The sequence below is a fragment of the Hyperolius riggenbachi genome, chromosome 1, assembly GCF_040937935.1.
Source record: "Hyperolius riggenbachi isolate aHypRig1 chromosome 1, aHypRig1.pri, whole genome shotgun sequence".
Taxonomy (NCBI): Eukaryota; Metazoa; Chordata; class Amphibia; order Anura; family Hyperoliidae; genus Hyperolius; species Hyperolius riggenbachi.
Window position 1 is genome coordinate 525,635,680 of NC_090646.1, and position 12,764 is coordinate 525,648,443.

A 12,764-nucleotide genomic window follows, 5' to 3' on the forward strand; every position below is an offset into this window, starting at 1 on the left:
CAGACTTTCAGGGTTAAACTGTGGCTGAATCTCATGGCCAAACAGTTTTGCGTGCTGGCTTCAGCTGGTAGTTGGGCACCAGGGGAGTTAGTGTTACATTTTAGGAGGGGGGTTAGTGTTAAGCACTAGGAGGGGTGGTTTAGCGTTAGGCATTAGAAGATAGGGTTAGTTTTCGGAATTAGGAGGGGAGAGTTAGTGTGCGAATGGGCACCAAGTAAGTAAGAGAATAGGAACTTATCAGTAAGAGCATGCTACAGTCCCTATCAGTGATGTATGGGCACCTTAAGGCTTTGTTCACATCTAAAATCGAAATCACTGATGCCAGCAATTTACAATTTTGTGGGCGATTTCCCACAAAATCAAAATTGACGCAAATCAGGAAGTAAAATCTTTGATCCAGAAATGAATAAATACAATGTATTTATTCATCGAAGCGCTAAGGAAAATCACTATACAAAGCGCTTTTTCAAGCGCTTTGTGATTTCCCTATACCTTCTAATGAGCAAAACACTCAGAAAATGGTACAGGCAGCGCTTTGCTGAATGGTTCGGAAACGAACCACTCTGATGAGAACACTCTCATAGGGAATCATTGCACAAGCTTTTTAGGGCGATTTTCAAAACCACCAGAGCTTGAAAAAAGGGTAAAAACGCCCTAGGTGTAAACAAGCCCTAAGAGCCTATCTGAAGGATGAAACAGCGATATGTTTATGTACCCTTGTAGTGCTTCCCCATGTTGTACATTCAGCAGGTTGAGGAGGTTACTTTGCAAAAATGTGTTAAATGCTTATAGGGGAGGTCACAAAGATAATTATACTGGCTGGCCGTGCTATATGGGTGGACATTTGAAATCACAACACTGGCTGATGCCATTAATTGGATTATTAGATTCTGCTTAGCAAAGTTTGAGAGTTGAGCAGTACAAAAGTCACAAAAGCCATTTCAGATTTACTCTGTGTTAGCTATGTGTTTGGTTTTCTGGCACAGCTTTACAGGTTAGTATTAAATTTGTAGTTTCTGTGCCATGTACAGTAGTGTTTTCCCTGTGGCGGTAGTAAAAGTCGCCCAATCTTTTTTTTTCCCTTGCGCCACTCTTTACAGCTAAAGAGGCTACTGCTGCTTCCTGCATGGCATCTAAAAGCTGAATTGCTTGAGAGATTTTTTTTTCCTTGTTTTGAATAATGCACTATTGTACACTTTAAAGAATTGCTATAAATTGTCACCATGGGAATTTTGGAGAAACAGTTATTCTGTTTCATAAGGATAGTGCAGCATTAGCATAGCAGTCAGCTGCAGTCTCTGAGAACATTTACAGCTCTTTTGTGTCTGTTATGTTATTCTTCATTCAACAAAGACTTGCAATTATAAATGTTTAATTTTTTGTTCTTTGGCAAAATTAGCCATGCCTCTTTAATTGTCTCCGACATCTAGTGTTTTAAATATTGTCCCGTCATCATTCTTTGCTAAATATAAGATCATGTAGGTCATTTTAATCACTTGGGAGTATGAAGTTAAATCTCTTCTGGATATACTGTTAAAGTAAACAATGTCAAAAGAAGGAAGGCAGTCTGTGGCACTCTTCAGCATGAACTTCTTTTACTTAGCCACGGATACAAAAAATGCCCCTGGTCTACAGCTGTTTCTCATACACAGCATGTCTCTTCAGGACACGTGGGGCATACTGTTAAAGAAGTTCAAATACAGTGGGTTGCAAAAGTATTCGGCCCCCTTGAAGTTTTCCACATTTTGTCATATTACTGCCACAAACATGAATCAATTTTATTGGAATTCCACATGAAAGACCAATACAAAGTGGTGTACACATAAGAAGTGGAACGAAAATCATACATAATTCCAAACATTTTTTACAAATAAATCACTGCAAAGTGGTGTGTGCATAATTATTCGGCCCCCTTTGATCTGAGTGCAGTCAGTTGAGTATAGACATTGCCTGATGAATGCTAATGACTAAATAGAGTGCACCTGTGTGTAATCTAATGTCAGTACAAATACAGCTGCTCTGTGAGGGCCTCAGAGGTTGTCTAAGAGAATATTGGGAGCAACAACACCGTGAAGTCCAAAGAACACACAAGACAAGTCCAAGACAGGTCAGGGATCAAGTTATTGAGAAATTTAAAGCAGGCTTAGGCTACAAAAAGATTTCCAAAGCCTTGAACATCCCAAGGAGCACTGTTCAAGCGATCATTCAGAAATGGAAGGAGTATGACACAACTGTAAACCTACCAAGACAAGGCCATCCACCTAAACTCACAGGCGAACAAGGAGAGCGCTGATCAGAAATGCAGTCAAGAGGCCCATGGTGACTGTGGACGAGCTGTACAGCTCAGGTGGGAGACTCTGTCCATAGGACAACTATTAGTCATGCACTGTACAAAGTTGGCCTTTATGGAAGAGTGGCAAGAAGAAAGGCATTGTTAACAGAAAGCATAAGAAGTCCCGTTTGCAGTTTGCCACAAGCCATGTGGGGGACACAGCAACCATGTGGAAGAAGGTGCTCTGGTCAGATGAGACCAAAAATTGAACTTTTTGGCCAAAATGCAAAACGCTATGTGTGGCAGAAAACTAACACTGCACATCACTCTGAACACACCATCCCAACTGTCAAATATGGTGGTGGCAGCATCAGGCTTGGGGGGTGCATCTCTTCAGCAAAGACAGGGAAGCTGGTCAGAGTTGATGGGAAGATGGATGGAGCCAAATACAGGGCAAACTTGGAAGAAAACCTCTTGGAGACTGCAAAAGACTTGAGACTGGGGCGGAGGTTCACCTTCCAGCAGGACAACAACCTTAAACATAAAGCCAGGACAACAATGGAATGGTTTAAAACAAAACATATCCATGTGTTAGAATGACCCAGTCAAAGTCCAGATCTAAATCCAATCAAAAATCTGTGGCAAGATCTGAAAACTGCTGTTCACAAACGCTGTCCATCTAATCTGACTGAGCTGGAGCTGTTTTGCAAAGAAGAATGGGCAAGGATTTCAGTCTCTAGATGTGCAAAGCTGGTAGAGACATACCCTAAAAGACTGGCAGCTGTAATTGCAGCAAAAGGTGGTTCTACAAAGTATTGACGCAGGGGGCAGAATTACGCACACCCCACTTTGCAGTTATTTATTTGTAAAAAATGTTTGGAATGATGTATGATTTTCTTTCCACTTCTCACATGTACACCACTTTGTATTGCTCTTTCATGTGGAATTCCAATAAAATTGATGCATGTTTGTGGCAGTAATGTGACAAAATGTGGAAAACTTCAAGGGGGCCGAATACTTTTGCAAGCCACTGTAACCGTAACTACAGCAACAACGAAACATTTGTAAACCACTTTTCTCCCATAGGACCCATAAGCTTGTGTCAGATCACCAGTACATAAAGCTGTGTACATGGGAAAAGTTATGTGATCATAAATGCCAGACTAAACATGTGGCTTTTCAGTTTGATTTAAACATGTCCAGGATTGGAACTGTCTTGATTAAGTTTAGCAAGATATTCCACAGAGTAGCAGCAACATGACAGAAAGCTCCAAAGGTTTTTAGTTGAACTCTGGGGGTGGGCAAGTTATTGGATCCTTTTGATCCGAACTACAGGATAGGCCAAGAACACCAGACAAATTTCTGTGATGAAAAAAGGGGTAAAGAGGTGCCCAATGTATATAAAATGTTCTAAAAACTATAAATGAGAAATAAAACGAGGTGGCTTACCTCAAAGAAGACAACTTCATACAAGATGCATTTGTTTAATGGTATAAAAAGCACAGGCAATGCGTTTCGTGGGAATTTCAGGTCAAATAAAGTGCCACTGCCAACTGAAAGCCATGTTCAGGGCGCCTTCCTCTTCTGTGATGAGAAAGAGTGACACTGTTAAAGCAACCCTGAAGCCAGTAAAAAAATTAAAACAAACAAAGAGTTAGATATTCACTTATGGAGAGAGAACGGGCTCATGATCCCATAGAGCCCTCCTGGTCCACGCTATATCCTCTCATTACACCGCTATCACCAATTTCATGCCTTTGGAAGTCCTTGGAAAGCTTATCTTTGTAAACACTCAGTGACGTGATTGTGCATGTGTGAGTCCAGACTCGTGTGACCACGCCCCCTTAAGAAAGCCAGAAGGCGGCGAAACATCAGGGGAGTCGCACGCCTCCTGCATGGGATGCCACGCCATCCCAACCTCCATCTAGCTACACACTACAGGTCTGGAAAAGGGCCTTACCACCATGCATGCTGTCTGGCCGAGCTGACTGTGACTGCCACTGCTTGGACCTGTAGTCCTCCCGCCTTCCATGCTGAACAACCTGCAGTACATGGACATTACTCACTATTAATCCTGGATGGGATACACTGCTTTCTGCAATGGCCAACAGCCAACCAACCTTTGCGGTGAGATGGATTGCTACCTTGTATACATCCGAGATCCATGGACATGGTTAGACAAGCCCATTGATACATCGTGTTTTCATTTCAAGTATTATGCGCGATGGTGCGCTTACATGGTGTTATCTGCTGCTGCTCTCTGTGCTTGCTTTGCTTTGCATTCATCTGGTGCAGATCCTTCAGCTGCTTTGTGCTATAGCTCTCCCGCAGTAAGGTTGCTAGCTTTTGCTATATATAACTTACACCAGCATGGGTGACGGATCTCTCCACGCATAACAGTGTCAAGAAATTGGCTTTTTGCTTAATATTACTTTATCCATTGGACTCTTTTTTCAACATTAGTCCTAGATGCCGGCGGATGTTTGTGATCATGTGTGTTTGTGCTAAGGTGGATGAGTTGTGACGGGGTGGCCATCCCATGTGCTTTTTAATGTCACTAATAATATTTTCTAATAAATGTTGATACGCTTTTTTGCAGCTAGAAGCAGTTCTATGTGTATTGTGTATAGTTACTGTTAATGGGTACTGTATGTCCTGCTATTTTAAGACCCACTGCCAATTTTTTGATTATTATATCGTGTGTGCGCAGCATAGATATGCTCATACTTAGGGACATGAGTACCTTCAAAGGATGACCAAGGAGAGCAGAAAATGGTTGAATGACTTGAGCATGGAGACAGCAGTGAATGACGGCATGGAGAGAGGACCAGGAAGGCTCTATGAGATCCAGAGCCTACCCTCACCATAAATGAGTAGCTAACTCTTTTGCCCTCATTTCAGGGTTGCTTTAAACCTCTTCCTTTACCCCACAACAACAAGTGTGGATAGAATAACCCCCATAACATGTGCGGCCAGTATAACAGCCCTACCCCCATAGCAATATTGGCCACTATAACATCCTTTTCTCCCTTAACAAGTCTGACCAGTACAACAGCCTTCCGTAGAAGTGCTAATGGTGCAAAGCCACCATCAGGCTACTTGTGCCTTGCACTCACCACTCTACTCTCTGCCCACCAGGACCGGTATGTGCGCCCATATTCTTATGTTTGGCAGTTCACATCTATGATGCTATGTTGATATGTCTATGCACACCAATTATGTTTAATGCCAATACAGCCTTCTCTACCTCTACTTCTATTCTTCATTTCAAGAAAAAATTAAATAGTGGGGAGAATAGATACATGACATGTTCAAAACTACAGCAGAATAAGAAACACTAGGAGGATAGGAAGATGTCCCTGTCCTTGCAAACTTACAATTTAGAGAGTAGTGGATTGGAGACATTAAGGAAAGAGACACATGGGTTAGTAAATGAGGCAGTGAACCTTCAATGCAACCTATAGAAAATTATAGGCTTGCCTGAACAGGCATGTTTTGAGAGTGCATTTGAAGGTTTCTAGGCTTTGAGCATGATGGACAGCCTGGCAGAGAGCATTCCAAAGGAGAGGTGATGCTTGTAAGAAGTCCTGGATGCAGCAGTGAGAGGAGGTGACCAAAGTAGAGGACAAGATGGTCCCCTGGGAGACCATTCCTTACTGTGATGCAGAAAGCCTACAGTGGGATGCGAAAGTTTGGGAAATGTTGTTAATTGTCATGATTTTCCTGTATAAATTGGTGGTTGTTATGATTAAACATGTCAATTAAATATATCATATAGGAGACACACACAGTGATATTTGAGAAGTGAAATGAAGTTTATTGGATTTACATAAAGTGTGCAATAATTGTTTAAACAAAATTAGGCAGGTGCATACATTTGGGCACCACAAAAAAGAAATTAAATCAATATTGAGCAGATCCTCTTTTGCAGAAATGACAGCCTCTAAACACTTCCTGTAAGTTCCAATGAGAGTCTGGATTCTGGTTGAAGGTATTTTGGACCATTCTTCTTTACAAAACATCTCTAGTTCATTCAGGTTTGATGGCTTCCGAGCATGGACGGTTCTCTTTAACTCACACCACAGGTTTTCAATTATATTCAGGTCTGGGGACTGAGATGGCCATTCCAGAACGTTGTACTTGTTCCTCTGTATGAATGCCTTAGTCAGGGCCGGTCTTAGGTTTCCAAGCGCCCTGAGCATAACCAGATTTTGGTGCCCCCCCCCCCCCCATTCATTCTCTTTGCGCACACACGCCCATGTGCAAGATCCCCTTTTAGTGTATATAGGCAGATTCCCCCCCCCCCCATTTAATATATATAGGTAATCCCCCTTTAGTGTATATAGGCAGATCCTCCCTTTAGTATCTATAGTCAGATCCCCTTTTAGTGTACACAAGTAACCCCCCCCCCCTTTAGGGTATATTGGCAGATTCCCCCCCTTAAGTGTATGTAGTAGAGCCCACCTTTAGTATATATAGTCAGATCCCCTTTAATGCATATAGACAGATCTCTTTTGGTGTATATAGGCAGATCGCCCTTTTAGTGTATATAGCTAGGCAGATAAATAGTGTAAAGTATACAAGCAGATCCCCCCTTTAGCGTATATAGATCCCCCCCCCCCCCTCACACACACACACACACGCACACACTTCCTCAACTGGGAGGCAGTTGAGGAATCTTACTTTTCTGCTTGTAGCTGGGGACAGAAGATGGGGAGCAGCTCACACAGACTAGGCAAGACTCCGCAAGAGGCAGCAGCAGGTTCCTGGAGTCTTCGCCCCATCACCCCCATCGTCACCAGGGGGCAGAGCTACCACTCACAGCAACCACAGATGGACCCGGCGCGCGCAGCCAGCAGGTAAAAATGCGAACAAGGCCAGTTGAGACCCCCATGTTGCTACTCTTCAGGGAAAATTAAAAGAGGAGAGAAACTTACAATTTACCCCCTTAAATGCTCTCTCATAATTGGATTTACCTGTGTATGTAAGGTCAGGGGTCACTGAGCTTACCAAGCCAATTTGAGTTCCAATAATTAGTTCTAAAGGTTTTGGAATCAATAAAATTACAACAGTGCTTACATTTATGCACCTGTCTTATTTTATTTAAATATTACACTTTGCCCATAGGGCTCAGGCCACATAAGTACCAAAGGACATAATTACAATGGTAATCATAAAAGTCCACATGTGGTGGGTGTCTGATTGTTAGTACCCCCACTTGTGAAGACCAATGTCTTAAAAAGCAAACAATGAAGGCTCTTATGTTGCGATACTTTTGTGCGTTACCACATATGATTAAACGGTAGTGTAAAGTTGTGGGTGATGAGAGTCTTTGCTGATCCCCCCACCTATTCAATCAAGTGGGGTGTATCTATCACATCCCACCATACTCCACTCTGTTTGTGGCTACACATAAGTCAAGGCAACCTGTATAAATATGATAGATCAAGCTCCCACAGCTTGCCTAGGAAATACTGTGGTAGGAGTAATGCTGTCTATCACTGAGATACTAATGACCCCATAGGGCAGTGGTTCCCAACCTTTTTGGAGTCGTGACACATCAAACCAAACGTTCAGATCTCCGTGACACGTAGACTAAATGCATGTAATGAGAGACAGCGTTTCCCCACTAAATGCACATAAGAGACAGTGTTTCACCAGTAAATGCAGGTAATGACAGACAGCCTTTCACCAGTAAATGCACGTAATGAGAGACAGCGTTTCCCCAGTAAATGCACATAATAAAAGACCTCTTTTCACCAGTAAATGCACATAATAAGAGACAGCTTTTCACCAGTAAATTCACATAATAAGAGACAGCTTTTCACCAGTAAATTCACATAATAAGAGACAGCTTTTCACCAGTAAATGCACATAATAAGAGACAGCTTTTCACCAGTAAATGCACATAATAAGAGACAGCTTTTCACCAGTAAATTCACATAATAAGAGACAGCTTTTCACCAGTAAATGCACATAATAAGAGACAGCTTTTCACCAGTAAATGCACATAATGACAAACAGCCAGTTGTCCCCAGTATATGTAGCCAGGGATATATGTGCCCAGTATATGTAGCCAGGGATATATGTGCCCAGTATATGTAGCCAGGGGTATATGTGCCCAGGATATGTAGGCAGGGGTATATGTGCCCAGGATATGTAGCCAGGGGTATATGTGCCCAGGATATGTAGGCAGGGGTATATGTGCCCAGGATATGTAGGCAGGGGTATATGTCCCCAGTATATGTAGGCAGGGGTATATGTGCCCAGGATATGTAGCCAGGGGTATATGTGCCCAGGATATGTAGGCAGGGGTATATGTGCCCAGGATATGTAGGCTGGGGTATATGTCCCCAGTATATGTAGGCAGGGGCATATGTCCCCAGTATATGTAGGCAGGGGCATATGTCCCCAGTATATGTAGGCAGGGGTATATGTCCCCAGTATATGTAGGCAGGGGTATATGTCCCCAGTATATGTAGGCAGGTGTATATGTCCCCAGTATATGTAGGCAGGTGTATATGTCCCCGGTATATGTCCCCAGTATATGTAGCCAGAGGTATATGTCCCCAGTATATGTAGCCAGGGGTATATGTCCCCAGTATATGTAGCCAGAGGTATATGTCCCCAGTATATGTAGCCAGGGGTATATGTGCCCAGTATATGTAGGCAGGTGTATATGTCCCCAGTATATGTAGGCAGGGGTATATGTCCCCAGTATATGTAGGCAGGGGTATATGTCCCCAGTATATGTAGGCAGGTGTATATGTCCCCAGTATATGTAGGCAGGTGTATATGTCCCCAGTATATGTAGGCAGGTGTATATGTCCCCAGTATATGTAGCCAGAGGTATATGTCCCCAGTATATGTAGGCAGGGGTATATGTCCCCAGTATATGTAGGCAGGTGTATATGTCCCCAGTATATGTAGGCAGGTGTATATGTCCCCAGTATATGTAGGCAGGTGTATATGTCCACACAGAGGCGTCCGAGCCATTAGGCAGCTATAAATTTTCGCCTAAGGCGACAGGAAGAGGCAAGGGCGCTTCTGCACTGAGTAGTGAGAGAAGAAATGCCTCTCAGCTGACTCAGGTGTCAGTTTACACAGCAGCAGCAGCGGGGCTGACTGGACTTCAGCTCAAAGAACCACAGTAATGAATGAGTCAGTGAGAGAAGGCACTCATCCTAGTCAGGGATCCGAGGAGTACAGCATCATCAGCTCCTGAGTCCAACTCCTGAGAATTCAGTCCCTCTCTATCTGCTACTGCTAACTGCGTGGATGTAGAGACTGTGTAGCAGCCAGGCATTGACTTCCCCCCAGGCCGCCTTTCATTCAATGATTTAGGGTTGGTCCTGTGTCTGCTGTATTCAGGTTTGTTGATGTAAGGCAATGTAAAATACTAGGCTAGCTGATAAAAGTGCAATTAGAGGGCAGGCTAGCTGGTAAATATACACAGCATGATGTAGAACTCGTCTGGAGGGTCAGTGGGAAAAAATCTGTCTGGTCTCTCCCCATTGTTATAATGACTGCATGTGCAGATAAGGTCTTAAACAGGTTGAAAAGTTTTGACAGTCCCTAGACTCCAGGAGGGCTGCTTGCTGACTTGTGTAAGAGATTGGCAGGGACAGCAGTCCTATTACCAGCAACTAGTCTCTGTGTAATGTGGGACTGCAATACAGATAAACTGCTCCATCTCAGGCTATTCTCAGTCTCACTCCACTCCTCCTATGTGTGTGTGTGTGTGTGTACTGTGTGTGTGTGTGTGTGTGTGTGTGTGTGTGTGTGTGTGTGTGTGTGTGTGTATGTACACCGTGTGTGTGTGTGTGTATAGTGTGTGTGTGTGTGTACTGTGTGTGGTGTGTGTGAGTGCATGCCGCAATAAGTATATTTTATGGTGAAACGCTGCTGCATTATGATTTTCGGGGGTCTTGGGGGGGGGGGGGGGTGCCACAGGATTTCTCGCCTGGAGTGACAAAATGGCTAGAGACGCCCCTGTGTCCACAGTATATGTAGGCAGGTGTATATGTCCCCGGTATATAGCCCCAGTATATGTAGCCAGAGGTATATGTCCCCAGTATATGTAGCCAGGGGTATATGTCCCCAGTATATGTAGGCAGGTGTATATGTCCCCAGTATATGTAGGCAGGTGTATATGTCCCCAGTATATGTAGGCAGGTGTATATGTCCCCAGTATATGTAGCCAGAGGTATATGTCCCCAGTATATGTAGCCAGGGGTATATGTCCCCAGTATATGTAGGCAGGTGTATATGTCCACAGTATATGTAGGCAGGTGTATATGTCCCCGGTATATGTCCCCAGTATATGTAGCCAGAGGTATATGTCCCCAGTATATGTAGCCAGGGGTATATGTCCCCAGTATATGTAGGCAGGTGTATATGTCCCCAGTATATGTAGGCAGGGGTATATGTCCCCAGTATATGTAGGCAGGGGTATATGTCCCCAGTATATGTAGGCAGGTGTATATGTCCCCAGTATATGTAGGCAGGTGTATATGTCCCCAGTATATGTAGCCAGAGGTATATGTCCCCAGTATATGTAGCCAGGGGTATATGTCCCCAGTATATGTAGGCAGGTGTATATGTCCACAGTATATGTAGGCAGGTGTATATGTCCCCGGTATATGTAGTCAGGGGTATATGTAGCCAGGGATATATGTGCCCAGAATATGTAGCCAGGTGCCCCCCCAGGAGGAGAGAGCGAGGGAAGGAGAGCGGCACCTCAGGGTGCTCTCGCTCTCTCTTTCGGAACGAAGTGCGGTGGCTGGCAGAGGGGCGGAACTTACCTTCCGTGTCTCTGTCCCGTCTGGTCTCGTCGCCGGCGCGGGATGATTTGCCGCTACTCTGGCCTGATCCAGACCAGAGCAGCGGCTGCAGAGCCAGAACTTCCGGCCGGCGCATGGAGCGACACGGAAGGTAAGTCCCGCCCACTGCCAAGTGCCGCCAGCCCGCCACAGTTAGTATCGGAGGGGAGAGTGAGGGAGGCAGAGCACCCTAAGGTGAGAGAAGGGGGGGAGATGGCCCCCTTCTCCGCCGCTGCCCACAGTTCTTCTCCCTCCACTGCACTGCTCCCCTCCGAGAGTTGCGACACATACCCAAAGCTGCCGCGACACACATGTATGTGCGGCACATGGGTTGGGAACCACTGCCATAGGGGCTAGTAAAACAGGTGTGAGCCTTCACAGAAGGTGTAGCTGGAGTAAAGAAGGAGGAAAAGTATGAAACTAGGTGTAAGAAAATCCTGAACGACAGAAATCAGTATACCATTTTGCTTTCCAACCCAATTAACACTCACAAAGAGTAATTGAAGAAGATTCTAAACAAGGCGTTAGACAAAGATGACTATGAATCACTTAAACAATCTATTCAACACCCCATCGTATCCGCATTTCATGCACTTCCTAAAATGCATAAGAACCAAATTGAACCACCGGGTAGACCTATTGTGTCGGGGAGAGGGAACCTCACTGATCGTCTAAGCCAATATGTGGACTCCTTTTTGAAATCTTTACCTTCATACCTACGTGACACTAAAGATGCCCTTTGTAGGTTACAAGACATACAGGTTTCGGAAACCACATATCTGGCAAGCCTGGATGTTGAGGCACTTTATAGCAATATCCAACATGACCTCGGCATCCGGGCAGTGGAATATTTTTTGCGGTCTCGGAGCACCCATCTCACCACACACTCTGAATTCTTGATTAAGAGCTTGGAGTTTATCCTAACCCATAATACCTTTATTTTTGGTGATAAGTGCTACCACCAGCTCAGGGGCAGCGCGATGGGGACATCGTGTGCCCCATTCTATGCAAATCTGTTCCTGGGCTGGTGGGAGGATACAAGCGTGTTTAACGAGGACCTGTCATTTTTCACTTCACATTAAACTACCGTTTAATCATATGTGGTAACGCACAAAAGTATCCCAACATATGAGCCTTCATTGTTTTTAAGACATTTGTCTTCACAAGTGGGGATACTAACAATCAGACACCCACCACATGTGAACTTTTATGATTACCGTTGTAATTATGTCCTTTGGTACTTATGTGGCCTGAGCCCTATGGGCAAAGTGTAATATTAACCAGTTCACCCCCAAGGGTTTTTATCCTAACGGACTAGAGCAATTTTCAGTTGTCAGCGCTCCTCCCTTTTATTCCCTAATAACTTTATTACTACTTATCACAAGAAAATGATCTATACCTCGTTTTTTTCGCCACCAATTAGGCTTTCTGTGGATAGTACATTTTGCTAAGAATTTTTTTATTCTAAATGCATTTTAATGAGAAAAACAGAAAAAAAAAGAAAAAAAATCATTATTTCTCAGTGTTCAGCCTTTATAGTTTTAAAATTAAACATTCTCCTGTGGATAAAACAAACACGTTTTATTTGCCCAGTGGTCCCGATAATTAAACCGTTTAGATTATGTCCCTACCACAATGTATGGCGACAGTATATTATTTTGAAATATAAG

At 43.9% G+C, this 12,764-nt stretch overlaps 1 long non-coding RNA gene across 2 annotated transcripts in view; it reads right to left on the reverse strand.

Annotated features, from left to right (window-relative positions):
- Positions 1-12,764, reverse strand: part of LOC137556415 (uncharacterized) — a 41,940-nt gene that overhangs the window by 13,407 nt on the left and 15,769 nt on the right. For both annotated transcript variants that reach the window (XR_011029077.1, XR_011029071.1), the window contains exon 2: positions 3,722-3,856. This is a non-coding gene — a long non-coding RNA (uncharacterized lncRNA). The remainder of the gene's footprint in view (positions 1-3,721; positions 3,857-12,764) is intronic.